Below are 17,131 nucleotides of genomic sequence, written 5' to 3' on the forward strand. Positions count from 1 at the left end.
TTACACACTGTACGCAGACGACATAACGCTATGGGCAGCAAGGGGCTCTCTGGGACACAAAGAACAAGTGCTACAACAAGCAGCCGAGGAAGTAGACAAATTCTCGAGGAGTAGTGGCCTCAAATGTGCCCCCAAAAAATCGCAGGTCATCCGGGTACACTCGAGGGGCTACATATCCAACGGACCTGTCAACATCGTTGTGGAAGAACACACGGTCCAAGAGGTTAAGGCGATGCGTATCGTGGGTTTCTGGCTCCAAAGTAGCGGAAACGCATCCCACACCATCAAAACATTGAAAACCACCGCAAATAACATTGCGCAAATGATCCGTCGTGTAACTTATAGGAAAGTGGACATGCAAGAACACGACACGCTGAGGCTCGTCCAAGCACTAGTAATAAGCCGAGTCACGTACGGCCTGCCCTACCACTTCCTTAGTCGCGAGGAGGAAAGGCAGGTCGACATCATAATAAGATCAGCATATAAAGCGGCCCTCGGACTAGCCAAGGGGACGCCCACAGATCGACTGCTAGCCTTAGGAGTACACAACACATTCGAAGAACTAAAGCAAGCCACACTAATCTCCCAGAGGGAACGCTTGAGCTACATTCACGCAGGACGGGCCCTACTGACAAGGGTACGTATTTCCCCCCACCCACAATTTATCAGCGAACAGTTATTACCACTACCAACCTCAACACGAGCTCGAATAACAGTGGCACCCATACCCAAAAACATGCACCCTGAATACAATAAAGCAAGGCGAAAAGCACGTGTACAACATATTAGAAGAATGTATGAAAATAATCCCACGTACAACACAATATACACAGACGCAGCCACGTGTTCGAACGTGCACTCGAACGCCAGTGATGCCCAAATGAACATCAGGAAGTACGCAGTGGCAATCGTCGACACGAAAGCACAGCAACAATTTACGGCTTCCGTTAGGGCAGGTACTCCCGCGGCTGTCGAAACTTTCGCCGTGGCAATGGCCCTCGCTCACGCGGAACGCACGCAAAAGAGCGTCACCATAATAACAGATTCACAAGAAGCATGTCGCCTTTTTCTCAAGGGCCACGTGACCAAAACATGTCACTCAATAATACCGACGAAATTCGCCCATCATCACCGGGTCCTATGGTGTCCAGGTCATACAGGCCTTGAGGGGAACGAACTGGCCGATTCGCTAGCCCGAGGTATTAACCGGGACGACTCGACTGGGACGGTCCCAGGTAGCCACTGTAATGACCGCAATCCAACGAATGCCCGGGAGATTCTCGCTCATCAGCGTGCAACCAGAAAAAAGTACCCTCCCCCTCACCCACAACTCAGTGGAGAGGAAGCCGCCAGCTGGCGCAAAATTCAGACTGGGGTATTCCCCCACCTTAAATTACAGAATACCATGTTCCCCACTCGCTACAGGCCCGACTGCCCGTGGTGCGGAGGCATACCAACACTACAACACTACTTGGGATTGTGAATCACACCCGTTTGATAAAACACACCACACAATGGAGCAATGGGAGGCACAGCTAACCAGCTCAGACCTGGCGGGACAACAGTCCTTCATAAGACAAGTCAAGCTGGCGCCCGAGGCCAGCGGGGCCTTGGACTAAAGGGTCTCCGACCACTGCACGTAAATCGTTTGTCAATAAAAGTTTCTCTCTCTCTCTCTCTCCAGCGTATAAACGAAATTTGATATGTGGCCTGGTGAGGGGCCCCTTTAAAACTAAATAAATAAATGAAAAAAAAACGTGAAAAATACGTACACTCTTGATAGACTTTCATAACGCCCTTGGGCAAAGGGAGAGAAAACACTGGGCAACACGAACATTTCTTCAACAAGCTAACAATTCAAATGTTACAAGCTCATTACAAACCCTTCGTTTGTAAGGAACACTGGACAATATAAACATTTCCATAATAAGCTAATTCAATAATATAAAGGTTTTAAACTCTTCGTATCTGAGAAACACTGGGCAGTACAAACATTTCCACAATAAGTTATATAAAACCTAAAGGCAGATAAACTCTTCGCCCTTCAAAAATGTAAATGAACAACCAAATTCGATAAAAAAAAGAACAATAATCAAAGGACAGAGGTTGTAATTACGAAGACGCAAAATGCAGATTTTATGGGAAGGGATAAATTAGGGTCAGGGGCTGTGATAGCTTGAATCAATAAAATGTTCAGTTATACTTTTGTAATGAAGTCTATAAAATGTCTAAGCAAATCTCTGTAGATTATCTATAGACATTCCACAGACGTCAGTGTACAAAAATAGAGCTGTATAACCCTATGCACTTTTGTCTAGACATTCTGCAGACATTTGTCTACAAACGCGAATTTTCATTAATCTTAGACAGTCTATAAAATGTCAATAGAGTGACATTTTATGCACTAGTCTATAAAAATTGTAAGGTCATAAGTATATAGATGGTCTATAAGCTAGTCTAAAGGAATATCAATAGTCTATAGACGTCATAGACAAATGTCTATAGACTTTCTGTAAATATTTTGTAAGGGCACTGACTGAGACGCTTGCCCGCGCGCGCTGCTCGGCTAATGTCATGAAGCTTTGGTCTATCAGGGTCTCTACCGACCGGGAAAACCGGGAATTCTCAGGGATTTCCAATAGTGTGGAAAAACTCAGGGAAAACTTTTGGAATTTGTGCTTCTATCAGGGAAAATTAGCTGTAATTTTATTGAAAGGGAAAGAAAGTCGCGTTAAAGCTGGCTCGAGTAGGAGGAGCTTCCAGTGTTTAGTCAACGACCGACTTTCCGGAATCCCGATAATTCGGACGGCTTCGCGGCACCACCACGTAACCTATAGAGCGTATGTATAATAACGTCTGAAATTTCGGATGCAAGAACCCTTCGCCATCCGATTTTCCGAACTTTTTGCCGTCATGGCAGGTCCGAAACGGCATTAATAAGACCACCACCAACGCCACCGATTTGATTACCTCGTCGCTCCTCGAACGCTCTCGCACGCAGATCCGCTGGCAGCCGTAGCCACCACCGCAGCAACGAGAGGCCTAGGTGATTCTGCGTTCACTATTAAGCTTCTCGCCATTCTGTGCCGTGTTTTTCATTGAAAGAATTCGCCGTTATCAGTAATGGCACCGGCTCCACCTTTGTGGTCCTCGCGATTGGCTTCGAAACTCGTAAAGCACGACGCATTGCATAATGCCGGTCGCCGAAAGTTAGCTTCGCCTCACTATAGCAGTATTACGCAGTGAAGCGTGCGCAAATTATTGCGGTGAAGCTCAACAAGCGTGGGAAGGGGCAATTGTCACGGGACACGCGTGCACCCGCTGCCTTTTGTCACAGGATGAGCACCGATGTGCCTAATAAGTGTACTGGCAGGCCCTGAGAGCTTTTCCTGATGTTCTGCGGCAGTAAAGGACATGCAGTGGCGTACCAACTATTTCTAGAGTGTGTGCATATATATATATATATATATATATATATATATATATATATATATATATATATATATATATATATATATATATATATATATATATATATATATATATATATATATAGGGGTTTTCTTCAAAGTTCAGCACGCAGGACCCGACGTAGCATACGCAGGAAAGAGACGACGAACTTTTTGGAAGACTTCTTTTACTTAACGTTTTCGGCTGGTGGACCAGCCTTCGTCAGAGTACAGTGACTCTGACGAAGGCTGGTCCACCAGCCGAAAACGTTAAGTAAAAGAAGTCTTCCAAAAAGTTCGTCGTCTCTTTCCTGCGTATATATATATATATATATATATATATATATATATATATATATATATATATATATATATATATATATATATATATATATATATATTGCCACTTAGTATTAGAATAAGTGAAATAATCTGGAAATGCTTGTTATAAGTATATTTAACCGACGGGGACTTATTTATCAATCACACACGGTGAACCATGGGGGCCCGGCAAATGAGCTGAATTTGCATTTATCTCTTGCAACTATATAACATTCGTCCTTTATATATAACTATATAACTTTATATATAACTATATAACATTAGCCCTTTATTTTCGCCAAATATAAACGAAATGTATTGTTTAGTTCATGGAGGACATCACTGAAACAAGGACGGAAGGTGTTTTGACACATGAAATTAAGGAAAGAAAAACGACGGGTCATTATTATTTACGCTTTTAACCGGACCAGGAACGTAAGAATTTTGTCAAACATTGCAGTTACATGGCCCCCCTCCACTTTCCACAAAATATGAGCCTGTTGTAAACTACAGCTATGTCGGGACACCGGGAAGCATAGTTGATAGCGTCCATATCACACACTCTAATGCTTGAATAAGAAAATTTTTACAAAAGCTGTATTTGTTCCAACCACTTCGCACAGGAAGTTTCCATTGGACACCACCAATTTTCCCTAAATTTAGTCTTGGTGGCTTTTATAGTGCTGCCAGAGCAGCGGGCTCAATTCTACCGCTGTCGTTAGACGCGCTCAAACACGCTGGAATGCTTGCATACGTAATTTATTGCGAAAGCCATCTATATTGAACTTCACCTCCACATCGCCCATTAATTTGTGCTTACAGTCACCAGACTTAACGAAGCTGCCTTCTTTAGTTCAGTGAGGATACCAGCCGAAACTAGTATATCACGCATGACAAAGTAAGTACAAAAAAATGAGGGTTCAATGATTATTCGTAACACTTCTCAATAACCCAGAAATATTAAAACTATGCAACACATTCCGCTTGAAATGCTGCCTATTCCTTCAAAGTATAAGGTATCTTAAACTCTCTTGGGACAATAGCAGTAGCGTGATAATTTCAAACACTTGTCCAAAAATTTTTGATGCTGTATTTGATCAACATGCATTTACCATTGCACATAAACTTGGCGTATTGATCCTCTTATGTTCGCACAATTTTATCTCAGTTGTTATTGTAATTATGCAAGCGCTGCAGTCTAAGTCTTACACCGCTCGTAAAACATACTGATAAGGCTATGGACCACTTGCATACCATATACTCACCCATTTGGAGCATTGCCTACACCTTATCCATACCATGCTCCTAGTTTCCTCTAGAAATAAACAAGATGCCTTGTTTAGCTCACCAAGAACACCGGAGAAACAAACTGCGAGTCTCGTAATATCCCCTTCGGTCACGGCATAACATTTGCGAACGCAGCTTATTTTTGCCATTACTGTGTAGTGGTTACAAGGAATAGACAGTGAACATTAGGCTTTGAATAAATTGCACATTCTGCTTTCTTAAGGTAACCCATTCCACTTCTCAGTGAAATGTATCCCTTCAAACGACCGCTTTCACGAAGGCACTGCCCTCTTTGACGTCTCTTCAAAGAAGGTAATGCCTTCGTGAAAGCGAAGTGGGGGTTTCGGTAGTAATCGCAAAATATTTCTTCCCTTGTTGTAATGCTTGGGCCCAATAATTAATCTTTGCAAGTAATTTGAGCGGATGATTAAATATATTTATTGAAGAAACGTAGCACGACTCACTTTACAATTAATGAATATTAATTACTATACATTTATGATGGGTCGCTATAAAGGTCGCAGGAATTCTCCCGCCTTGACTCGCCTTCTGTATGGAGTCTCCAGCAAATAACTAATCTTCGAAAATATTTGCTTCTCTGTGCATCTCGTTTTTATTTGTATTTGAGAATGTCTCACTATGAGTCTTGCGCATTTCTTCCAATATATTTTTTTTTCGCTGTGCATTTTACTAACTCCTCGCTTCTGTTTTCTTTTTGAATATAATAAAGACTACCCCTTACTATTTAAGCTGGATGAAGTCGTTTTTTTTAATTTTTAGCATGCTTACTAGAGAGTGACACCATCGGGCGACATGGTGTCAGCCCGTCTCTAGACATAAAACAAAGTTCTATGTCGCTCAGGGAATTTGGCAAAGGCACTCAGGAAAAACCGGGAAAACTCAGGGAATTTGGAAATGTCAACTTGGTAGACACCCTGTCTATGTATTTGTTGATGCTAGATGCTGGTAAGTTTACTGGAATGGAAAGGGAACGATAATGGGCACATTAAAATATGCATTGCATATGTTCATGCTTGTGTAGCGCCAAACAATTAAACTTACTGGATTAAGAAAAAGAATTAGCGAGTAATTGCTCAGTGAGAACACTGATAAACATACAATGCAACGCAACTTCAGCAATGAACTTGGCAAACGTTATGCACGAAGGCGAGCTTTCTGATAGAAACGTGGCCTCTTGCGTTGGCCGATCCCGGAGGTAATGCCCACAGCCGCCGCCAAAATATTTACATCATTTTCAGGTTCCCGTTATTGTTTCGCACTTTTAATATTTCAGTCCGAAGATTTAACATAGAAGGAATGCGCTGTCGGTGTTTTGTTTCATGACATTTGTTTGTGGGCTGTCATTCTCAAAATTACGAGGAATAACTTTTTCAAGAATGTAAGACAAGGTATGAGCAACTTTAGCGATAGAATGGCGTGGAAATATACCCCGCATATATCGCATGTTATGTAGCTAGGCGCTGGCATATACGTATACCTAAATATATACGGGAATTTTCGCTCACAAGACGCCAACGCTGGACACCAATACCGGATTTTCTGCGACACGGCACCCTTCGCTGTCGCGTTAAAATGTTTGTGGTTGTAAGTGCTAAACCCAGATTACCAGGTGCAAATACAAGGAACATTCTGCGGAGGGAGGGGAAGCAGCGGTGAGAAAGAAATGGGTAATAGTTTCTGGTTCATTACAAAAAAAAGCAGAGTTCAGTTATGGATAAACCACACCTATGAAGGTAAAAATTAGGGCGGGAGAACTATACAGCGGAAGCTTGATAACGTCGCCTCTTATTGGCGGGAAAGACATTTGCTCGTGTTGCACTGAAATTTAGATGTCAAAAATCATCTGTGGAAAGTTTGGATGATTCATTACAATTCAGTAATAAGAGGCGTTTATATCTAGCTCCTGTTATAAAAAAGCAATCAGGAAGAACACTTAAGACCGGATCATTTAATGGTGACGATGCGAGGGAGTCAGCTGATCCATTGAAAAAGATTCCTTATTTCCGGGGACCCAGACAAAGCGGACTTCGACAAATTGCCTGGGGTAAGAGTCGAAAATATACTCGGGAGATGTGAGCGATTAGTAGAAGTTAAATGTGTAAAAACCGAAAGCGCACCTGTAACACTTATTACGTTAGATTTCTGTGCACCCAATTTTCCGATGGCCACAATAATTCCCAGAAATTCTGCAAGAAATATTGAAGTGTAATTAGCGAGACGGAGAGCAAAAGACCAGTCAAGCTGATTTGAAAAGATGCAATTCCGGCCTTCTCTAAATTTTGTGTTGCGCCCGTAGAAATAACCAAGTGAGATGGAAATTCACTACGATGATCTTGAATGAGACCTTCGAGTATGCGCGCACGATGAAGTTTTGCGTGTTTTGGAAAAATATAATCAAAAAAGAGTTTCAGTTTCAACGAATTAGAATTTGGAGAAATTAGGCTCGATAGACAAATTTGAAGTTTTGATAACAGCGCCTGAACAAAAACAACTTGTGGCTGTCGATAACGCCGCCAACCTGTACTGAAAAATGAATCGGGAGAATTGATGAAAACGAGCTGCAAATGGGAGAGAGATGCATCGTAAAGCTTCAGAAAAGTCGGGACAGTAAATTGCTTAAATCTGGATTAAAGCGTAATAATTCGAGACTCCAGATAGAGCACATTGTTAGCCACAAAACTTGGCAGTCCAAGATAAAGACGCCGCGCTTGCTTTTCCAGTGATATTAAAGGTTTTAGCTTGTATGCTGCACATACTGAAAAAAAAAACAAGAAAAGAACACAGCCAAATTCGAGAATAGGGTGGGCGTAAAGCAGCGCAGCCCTACGCATCCCTGTGTTTTTATTACTGAACTGGCGCAACAATTCCATTTCACGTTCTCCTTTAGTATAGCATTTGCTTCGATTTGCTGCTGCCAGTTTAGCTTACTATCGTAGGCTATCCCCAAGTGCTTCAAAGCTGCTTGCTGTATCGGCTCACTTCTATAATGAAGATAAATAGCAGTAGTAGTAGTAAATGACTTTATTGGGGTCCTGAGGAGCTAGGCAGGGGGCCTACTAGGTAGGTCCCTACCCAGCCGTTGGTTAGTCCCATGTCGGAACAGAGAGGCCATGCCTCTCTGTTTTTTTTTTCCTTGACGTTAAGCTTGACGTTAAGCGAGAAAGACGGTCCGTCCAGCCTGGACTCGAGTTCAGGCAATTATGATTGGAAAATTTGGTATAACGCATTGATATCACGTGATGAGAAAAATGCAGTGTCATCAGCATAGAGATAAACTTGCACATCCTGATGAATTGGGATAGAGGATAACAAAATATTAAACAGAAGTGGCGAAAGAACTGATCCCGGTGGTGGGCCTCTTGTCTGTTTGTATGTGCCCGATATCCCCCCATCCTTGAAACAAAAGAATTCTCTACCAGAAAGGAACTCTTGTACCCAGGCCGCTAAATAGTCTGGAAAAGCACAGCTTGCTAATCTAGAAAGTAAAATGATATGTTGGACACTGTCGTATGCTTTTGCAATATTTAAAGTTACCAATGCTGATACATTTCTTGAGAGTCCTGCGAGTCAAATGCGGCTTTCTAAATCAACGTGAGCTAACCATATGGAACATTGAGGCCTACATCCTATTTGTATCGAGCACAGAATACCCTGCGAAGAAGTAAATTCATTGAGCTGGACATGGATTACTTTTTGCTACAATTTTGACTTGACTGGATGTTAGCCGAATTGGCCGAATGTTGTCCAAAACATATCTGAGGTTTTGATTTTCAAGTAAAATCACAATTCTTGTAATTTTTTAAGAGGTTTTTCAATTTCTTGTTCTCATCTTTTCCTTAGTCGTGTCGGTGTTTTTTCACTCGATCATATTCAGACGGTTAAGCGACGAAGTTCGCCTACAGCGCAGCATGCAGTTGAAAGGCATTTCGCTAAAGTTCTGAATGCGGTTGGCCGCTTATACTGTTTGCCGCTTCTTTGCCGCGTTGCGCTAGCTAGGCAGCACGACTGCACGAGCGCATTGTGTTGCATGTTAAAGCTACTGAAGCGTGCAAGAACTGAAATTGTTGGTTTTATGCGGCCCAGTAAATCCTCGCATCAGCTGTCACGCAATTCATGTTTTTGCATCTATTTTATGCGTAGCTTCGCGCATGTTGAACTGTTGCTAGTTGCTTCATGCATAACTGTTGATTTCGCACCTCAACAACTGTGGTGTCGAGATGCGAGGTTTTCACGTACCCTGGCTCGTTTGTAAAGGGGCTAGATAACGCTGTGCCTTATCGGAATAATACCAAAGAAAAATGATTAAATTATGGGGTTTTACGTGCCGAAATCACTTCCTGATTATGAGGCACGCCGTAGTGGAGTACTCCGGAAATTTTGATCACTTGGGGTCCTTTTAACGTGCACCTAAATCTAAGTACACGGGTGTTTTCGCCCCCATCGAAATGCGGCCGCCGTGGCCGGGATTCGATCCCGCGACCTCATGCTCAGCAGCCCAACACCATAGCCACTGAGCAACCACGGCGGGTGGAATGATACCAAGCAAGGGCTTCTTTAACAATTTTATTCGTTTCGCCCGAGGGCATCTTAAATATTGTAGTTTTTTGGGAAATGTGTTTAGAAAATAGGTAGTTCAGGGCGAGAATTGCTAATAGTTGCTGCATATTGTATTTTTGTTCCATTTTCGGTGAAAAATTCGCGCCACGTTTGGGAAGTCATCACACCTCGATGACGTCTGAGCAGACTTACCACACCGAATGGTTTGTTTGTTTAACGACGTAGTCCCTTTTTGCATGTGAATTTTGTACTCAACTGAATTCTTTCTTATTATGCTTGCGCCGCAGAGGACTAAAGCCGGCCTTGCCGCAAACGCTCATCTACTTCTGATCTGCCTTAAAATATATCGTGTGGCACCTCTGTCTAGCAACATTTAAAAAATAGTACTGAAAAGTTGGTCAGACTTTAGCGTTGTAGGTTTCCAAGCAGCTCCAATTTAAAATTGCAAGAACTGCACCGGGAACGGCAGTTCACCGGCGTATGCAGCAGAATTGCACCGGTGGCACACTGCTAACATGCGCTTTTATTAACCCGTGCGTTTGGTGACTTCGTTGACTAGTGTGCGCGTTTCCATCAATAAACTCGAAATTACTCTTCTTGAGGCGACTTTGACTGCACTTATTCGGCGATGTCACATGTATTCATCGGCAGAAAGATCACAACGGCATGTGCAGACATTGCACCGTGCGGATTTTTTCGAGATTTAAGTCTGCACTAACGACGGGTGCTTATTATTGAGGTACAGAAGCAGCATTACGGTAAAGGTAGAATATAAAAAAATTGATCGAGACATCGCATTACTCAACAAAATTTAGCAGCTAGTTAACATGAGCTCCACTTTATGTAAATGGGATTCATGGCGTTTATCTGCGGGACGCACCTGCCACGTATGTTGACAAGGTTGTCCCAAACACCGGTAACAACGTGTTCGTACCCGCTTCCAGAGAGGCCAGCGTCTTCCCTACAGCTGTCACCGCAGAAGACGCAGTCTGGCACCCGAACGAAGGAGAAATCGCAGCCGCGAACGTCAGCCATCCTTGCTTCAAAGGGTTGTCGTCTGCTACTGCTCCCGAGCGTACTCTTGGAAGCGCCCGCTAGGTGGCTATCACTGGCGCCTCTATAGTACAGTGGCTGTATCTATAGGTGATGCACTACGCGTATAATCCTGTATACGTGCTTCATTCCACCAATATCACTTTGACGGCGAGCTGCCAGACGTAACCGTAAAATTAGCGGGCTGAATAGCAGAATTCAAAAGCGATACCACTGTGTCAGCCTTCCCTTGCTCATCACAAGTGGTCAACGCTGATATCCTTGAATTTATAGTTGATTTATAAGTTTTATAATTAATGAGCCGCCTTTGCCTGACGTGAAAGAATAATTTCAAATGTAGTGAGTAAGTGATTGCTACTTGTCGAAGGTGCCCCAAGATGTAATATACATATGAGCAAAAGAGAAAGTCAGGTCTAATGCAGATAAGAATCGCCCTCGTAGGAAAGTAATTCAACCTGAATTCTGACATTCAAAATTGTTATAATGCGCACAATTTCGAAACCTCTTTCCACAAACATCCGTTTTCGTTACCCAAGAAGTATGACGAGATTTAAAATCTCCTGCCAGGAGCATTGATTTCGAACAATTTCGGCACAGTGAGTCCACGTGATCATTGCACTTGACTCCGTTCGTGGAGTAGGCATTAACCACTGTAAACACAGCGCAACCAGGCAGTAAAAAATCTAATCCTAAAATTTCGCATTCTGAACATACATGTTAAAAAGTGAGAGTTACTTTATGACATATTCTTGGATGAAACGAATGCTAGCAGCCCACCTCCTCTATCTGGGCGATCTAAACAAAATGTTCGAAAGTTATTAATAGTAAATCTTTGATATGTGACGAAAGACCTGATTCTTGAAGTAAAATAATATCTGTAATTAGTTTGTGTATTAGATAAAGGAGGTCAACATAACCGGAGGATACAGAGCGGCAATTCCATTGAAAAACTCTTACTGATGCTATGGTGATCGAAGAATGAATAACTCCACAGCAGAACGCAACGCATCCTGCCCGTTATGTTCGCTGTTTTTTCCTTTTTTCGGCCTAGATTTATGAGAATCAGTGGGAGAAAGTGGGTAACTCTTACGTCTATTGCTGATGGTCCCGAGCCTCACGTGTACAAATGAGTGGCTAGGTCCCGCAGTTGTTGATAACGGAGAACACATGGAGGTATCAACCTCTTCTTGACTGTCAAAGTTCGATTCGTTTGAATGTTGCGTAGAAATATTAGGTACAGTGGGGGCAGCAGCAGAGCGCGATTGGAGGAGGCTGTTGAATTTGGCAGTTAGCATCGCGGTTATCCCTTCAGCAAAGGTGTTAAAAAGTCGCTTCATAACTATTGAGATTGCCTTGTCAATAACTGCGGCTGAAACTGTGGCGTAGCCGACTTGACGCTTGCGACCGACTTCACGATTGCTGCTATTGCTTCCACAAGAGAACATTACCCTTTCTCCGCAATCTCAAGCACCTGCATCTCATGGCTTCTCAAGGGGCAGTTACTCTCCGCAGCACTATGTGATCCATCGCACAAAGAACATCTTGGTGCAGCATTTTCGGCACTGCAGTGGTCTAGGTGCTAAGGTCTCCACGCGGAACAAATAGGGCGATGCCTTCACTTAAGATGGGTGCGTTAAACCGGCGAACGAGACGATAATGCCCTCAGTTGGAAATCGGTTGTCACCTACTGGCCTATTCCATCTGTAGACAGAAACAACACCAGCCAGAGAGAGCATCTTCAGGGAGGCCTCAGAGGCGACACCGGTGGGTACCCCACGAACGATGCCCTTCACACATGTGAGATGAGGGGGCACGAAAGCACGAACCGCGATGCTAGCGAATCTCTTGCAGTTAAGCAAATCATTGAGGCACGGCACATTATATGACTTACACAGAATGCCAGTCTTGCCAAAACGTCTCACCTCCGAGATGTCAATGAAATGTTCGGTTATACCGCGCAGCTCCTCCTGGAAAATGTATGATTCGGTCAACCGAATGGATCCTCCATCTGTGGGAACGAGCGCCACGGTCAAGGTATTCAATCTGTTCCGAAGAAAACACTCCAGGGGCACCGACTCAATGGGACGGCTAACCGACCAAGGCGAGCCCTGGCTGAGACTGGAGAGAGGCATTCAAAGTCCCTGGAAAGGAAACACACACACACCTATAGAATAAACAGAGCACTACGAGTAGCTAAATGTGGCCAATCCCCTCTCGGGGAGTGGTGGTGTGGGAGGGGGGGGGGGATACGAGACAAGAGGATCACTTGGATGCCTGGTCAAGCTTCTCCAGCGACAGCTTCTCGCTCCAATCACTGTGTGAGAACCTCCTGTATGAGCTTCGCAAGCGTAGAGTCTTGATGATGATGATGCACCTCTGCCATGGCTCGCACCCACTAAGGGGGATTGGCCAAGAATTGGGCGGCAGGCGATAATTAATGGTAATTCTTATTTGAAAATGAAAAACGCGAAGTAAATGAAAAAAATGGCTGTGGCTTAGGTAAGGTTAAGCCCAGGATGCGAAGCATACTAGCCTTTATTTTAGTTGTTGAACCACTGTTTAGCCTGGTGAACTGCTGTTGCTTGGCTATATTTGGTTCGGCTAGACGAAGAAACAACTCATGCATTACTTCTTCGCCTTCAAGAGTGGAACGCGACAGCGTTCCCGTCGACCCGCCAAGGGGTGTAAGACAATGGGCTACAGGGCAGCGACTACGCGCCCCGCATTGGACGCGGTGAGCGTCGAGCAAAGCAGCGTTCGGCGCGGCAACGAAATGTGCGCCTGAGCAAGAGACGCACGCCTTAGAAACAGCGCGTTTCTAAGGCAACACCGCATTCACTAGAGGCGCTTTTGTACCGCTTTGAAGCGTTGTACTCGTGGCTCAGTGGTAGCGTCTCCGTCCCACACTCCGGAGACCCTGGTTCGATTCCCACCCAGCCCGTCTTGCAAGAGTTGAGCCAAAGCCACTTCTCCTCTGTCGTGACGTCACGGTGTCACGTGATTTCATGGTCACCGCCGCGCCTGAGGAGCTGGGTTGAGCCCTCGTAATATGCTTCGCATAAAAACAACAACAACAACAAACAACAAAAGGAGATGTTGCAACAACCAGACTAGTATGCGAGCGGGCAATCAGACTAACTGAAAGGGGAGTGCTTGAAGGGGCTACAATCAAGAAGGGAAAAATGTTAGTAAATAATTTTGAGAAACCAATTTAGGTGAAATGAATGCAGATCTGATATGTAGAATAAATATACAATAATTAGCTGGGTAATCGTTTTGTTTCAGTTAAATAATCAAATACTGCGGAGCAAACGTCTCTGTGACTATAGCTTGGTGTCGAGGCCCCAGATGATAATGATACTGGTATACTTAATCCTAATCCAATTTTGCAAAGTGGAGCTTCAAATAACATCATTCTCTGGTGTGAATATCGTCTGCATGTCTTCATTTACCTTGGCGCAGGAGCTTCTTTTTCTTTAACATTCAATTCCAATTCACGCGCCTCTGCGTGTGTCTCGTTCCAAAATCGGCAAAAGCCTTCCTTCCTGAGTGCGCTAAGACTCTTCCTGACGGCCTTGACCATTTTTTCTGCTTCATCAAACCTCAATGCTGCTTTCTTCAATGCAGCACTTACTCGACGTTATCGGCGTTACCCGAAGTTATCGGCGCTGCTTCTAATCGCGAAAGCACGAGTGTGAGGAGCTTGAGGATGACGTATGTTCTCAATTTTGACTGGGCTTTCAAAAATCCACTGGCTTTGGCTCCGGCGTCGCTCCGTTCTTGTGATTCTAGGCCATGAATAAAGGAGATTAGTTTTGACTTCAGAGAAGTGGCCCTTATAATATAGTTCACCTCGTGGGACGAGACTTCCGCAAATTTACGCTCTCATCTTCTTTCTGAAATGCTTGGAACATACCTAGGCGCTTTGGGGAGCACGTAAAAAGTTAATCATTTCTGATATGGTGCCCCAAGAAATCTTGACACATTTCCACTTTCTGACTGATGTCCTGCAGCACCAGGTTAAGTATGTGCGCAAGGCAGTGTACGTGCAGTACTCGCGGTTCTTCCTGTTTGAGGGCTTGCAGCCCACCATGCCGTCCTCTCGTATTTGCAGCGCCATCATGGCATTTTCCACGGCAATTGTCAGGGCTAAGATTAAAACGGCAGAGGACGTCCTTTATAAGGGTAAAAAGACTGGCTGCTCTGGTGTCCACAGTGTTGTAAAATCCACGGAACAGCTCGTGTTTCGAAGTTCTTTTGGACAATACGAAAGCAGATCGACACTTGCTTTTTGGCAGCTATGTCCGCTGTCTCATCCATGATCACGGCATAGTGCCCCGCTTCACGAACCTGATTGCGTGTCCTTTCTTCATCCTCTTTGGGAGGTCTGTTCTTCTTGATGAGATATCGGTCCATTGTTTTTAACGGTTTCCTCAAGTACAATACCAGGAAGGTAAGACAACCAAAGAATGGAATGCCAAAATGCATGGTGTTCCATGTTTAAGAGAAAAAATTGGGGCCAATCCACTCTTTGAAGGTGGAACGACAGCGAAGTTGTCGTTGTACTTCTAAATTCGTCCCCATTCCATTGAGTGAACGTGGTTGGACAGCAACGCCAAACGAGTGCACGAAACAAAACACGCTTGTTTGTAATTTGCGATTGAGCATCCTTCTTAGTTAATGAGATTAATGAAACTTGGAAGGACTGATGTTTTATCCTAGCAGACAAACATAGGGCTGTCCGATTCACTCCCGTAGAAGCTCATGATCAGTAAAAGGTCATGCTTCATTAGAAGACTAAGCTTAGGCCCGTGTGCACGTGCTTATAGTGAACGGCGCCCTTCCCTACTCCCAGTCAAGAAACGAAGAAAATTACGAGTGGTGACGTGAAAATAAATGATATAAAGTTAAATGCAATGATCAAAAGATAAAGTGAATCTTTAGTATAACAATGCTTTAAATGGAAGTGCGACTGTGAAAATAAAGGTGCTCCAAGTAGAACAGCAGTGAGTATAGATGAGAAGCGTGGTGTCAACCGATTGTGACACCTCTTGCCACTACGTTCGCGCAAGACGCGTTTGATTTTGCCACACAGTCAGCGTGTAGTATTTCCTACGCTAGTGAGTGTTCTATAGGAGGACGCCAAAGCACACCTATGCTTTGTATCTGGTACCTGCAGCAACAGCAGTGTAGCAGAAGCTAATACCGATGAAGGTTTTGCCGAATAATTATGCACTGAACCACTGTATTCCCTCTCGTAAATATACGTTTCGCGTTGACTTGCCTGGCTGGCCAAGTGGTATTCTATCTCGTGTGCAGGCAAGAAGAAAATAAATGAAACATTGCTAATAGGGGCAGGTTGTATATTTACTGCCCATGGAAGAAGCGCGTCGTATCGACGAAGCACTTAGCGCTGTCGGTCCTCACATCTGCTGGTCCCGGTTTGCTCCTGCCATCAAGACGCCGAGATAAATGCGCCAATGGCCATGGCGCCGAATAGTATGTTGAAATGAGGAGCACGTCCTCGCTTCGGGCGGTGGGGGGGCGGGGGGTGGGGGAGTAGGACGGTTGGCATGCTCGAGCGAGGAAGCAATTAGGAGGGCATAGAACACGACTGCGGAGGCGGCGCGGAGGAGACACCTCCTACGGCTTGCACCGTGTTGGCGTCACCACCTGTGGCCCTCACGGCACTTTGCTAATTTTAACAGTGCTCTAACTTCCTCCGAAAATGGCTCAGGAAGTTGTATTATCAAAACACGAGAGGGCGTCGAACTAAAGGTGAGCTGTTCTTCGCGAATGGATACCAGTGTGAGCACGATATTATATGCCTGACGGAAACGTGGCTAAACCTGTCATGTACAAGTGCCTCTCATTTCTCAGATGAGTATGCTGTTTTCAGAGCCGACAGAGTTTACTCTGACCAGGTTAAATACGGTGGCGGAATTTTCATAGCATGCCGTTCTGTATTAGGTGCATTTAGAAGGCAAGACTTTGAGACGTACGATGAATGTGTGTGGTTGGAAATTCCAACACGTGACAAATCGCACTGTCTCGTTGGCTGTTATTACTTTCCGCCTAATTCGGATCCTAACGTTTTCACGAATAATTTTTTTGATATTGGGGACAAAATGGATTTTTCAAAGTGCAAGGTTTATATTTATGGAGACATTAATCTTCCTAATGTCGAATGGGCACCTGGTTTGGTCAACAGTGACCGCACAGCCGTACGAGAAAAAGTCAGTTGTCTCATTGATTTTATTAACTTTCATGGAATACGTCAATAAAACACGATGAATAACTGCGCTGGTAACATCTTAGATATAGTTATATCGAACGTGCGTGTTTATGATGTCCAAGCGGTGCGCGATCCTCTTCTTCTGGTAAGTAAGCTTCATTGACCGTTTACTTTGTCATTCTTTTTGTCTTTTCGTCCAAACTCAAAC

This window comes from Dermacentor albipictus, chromosome 1, assembly GCF_038994185.2.
Source record: "Dermacentor albipictus isolate Rhodes 1998 colony chromosome 1, USDA_Dalb.pri_finalv2, whole genome shotgun sequence".
NCBI lineage: Eukaryota > Metazoa > Arthropoda > Arachnida > Ixodida > Ixodidae > Dermacentor > Dermacentor albipictus.